The sequence below is a fragment of the Papilio polytes genome, unplaced genomic scaffold (assembly GCF_000836215.1).
Source record: "Papilio polytes unplaced genomic scaffold, Ppol_1.0 DF821138.1, whole genome shotgun sequence".
Taxonomy (NCBI): domain Eukaryota; kingdom Metazoa; phylum Arthropoda; class Insecta; order Lepidoptera; family Papilionidae; genus Papilio; species Papilio polytes.
This window is the reverse complement of record NW_013528066.1, coordinates 1-1,946: the sequence shown is the minus strand read 5'-3', so window position 1 is coordinate 1,946 and position 1,946 is coordinate 1.

Genomic DNA, 1,946 nt, shown 5'->3' with positions numbered 1-1,946 from the left:
AATGTGATGCTGACGGTGGCCTTGATGATGCCCGCCTGCCCATGCTTGTAGATCAGCTCCTGCAGGCTGCCCGCTCGCACCTGCAAATACATGTTGCTACTATTTATATAGTTAAGTCTTCCTCCATATATTATTTTGTATTTACAACTATTACATACGTTATTTATCCAAAGAAAACTGATTACGTGAAATTATAAACAGTTTGGGTCTTTCATAAAACAATTTGGCGGGAAAGTTTTATACGACACATGTAACAACTTACATTCGACAAATTTGTAATCCCCAGCACAAAGCATATAGAGTCAAGAATGTTGGACTTTCCAGTACCATTAAGACCAGTGATTGCATTAAATTCAGGATCGAAACCGGTCACCTCTACACGATTACCATAAGATTTGAATCCGTCAAGAACAATTGACTTTATGTACATGGTTGAAATCTGTTCTAATGAATAAATACGGACACTACACTAAACAATATTATGTTAGAAGTTTAAGCTTAAAAATTTAAAAAGACCGTTATCATTTGCTTGTTTTGTTTTGTACTTGACGTAGTATGACAATGACATTACTTGGGTTCAGACTTCCGATGACATTTGATTTTGTGTTGCCAACGTAAATTGTGTAAAATGTTTATGTCTCAAATTATTTTTATGTTTATGTTTTATATTCTGTGCGCCCATGTCACTGCTTATCATATGTCAAATGTCCAATTAATTGTCAAAAACATTCTTAACGGTCATTTGTGATAAACAAACCAATTTTCTTATTTTTTTCATTTTAACAATAAATATCGTACTAAAATGGATTTTAACAGTACAGGTGGGATTAGAAGTCCATTTTCACCAAGGGTTAAACAATCAATTACAGGAAGAAGACCTATAGGATTGTCGTCTGCCAAAAAATCACAAAGGTGTTATTTTACTTAACCTTAAATAATCCTATTAAAATGTTCTATACTTAGTAATTGTGATCTTGCGGATATGGACTCACCTTAAATTTGATTCGAGATGCTAATTGCCTTTGTCTATGTTAGTATTTTTAACGCGCTTTTTACTCAGTCAAGGTAGCCTGTGCTTTAAAACTTTTTACTGAAAATAATAGATAGAGGAATGTACTGAATCGTCATGAAGTTTGAACAATTTTGTGTAGCAACTACATGCAGTCACCTGGGGCCCAGAAAGCAGGAGATGTGATCTACAAGACCCCGCTGATCACATTAGAGACCTACGGCCTGCCTCTGCCAGTCATGGTCACAGAAGCTCTCACATTTGGTAATAATAAAAGAATTATGTTTGCCTGTGAATAAATGATATGGAATAAAGGATTTTGGGTGTGGTGGTTGATTTTTATAGTGGCACTGTTTATTGCAGCAAGTGGTGAAGTAAGCGCGCGCATGTCGGCGTGCGGCTGGTGCTGGGTGGTCGCGGGGCGTCGCATACTGGCCTGGCCCAGCCGCCCCGAGCTGGCTGCCGCCGCGCGCGACCTCACGCTACCGCAGACGGACCTTGCGCACAAGGCCGAACTGGTCGTGCTCTTCTATGATGAGGATGCACAGGTACAAGTGTTTCCAGTCTCATGTTTGTTTTGTATACTAACATTTTAAATTTTACATTACCTATTATATTTCAGTTGCCATCATGTATTGGAGTGTCACCGGAAGGAGTGATTCGGTACTGGCCTAGCGTGGGTCAGGAAGGTGTGTATGTGGATGTTTCGGCAGAGCTGGCCGGGCAGGAATGCGAGCAACTCGGAGAACCGACCAAGAGCGGCTTGGTCCTCGCCACCACCACTTGCACTGTCGTCCTGCTCACACCTACTACTTTGGGTGAGTACATTATATTGTTGTAAGTAAACATTGTTAAATCAATTTTATGAATGCTTATGTGAAGCATGAAACATTGATTGTCCGCAGAGGGTCGTCCGACGGTAGCGTGCCGCACGCTG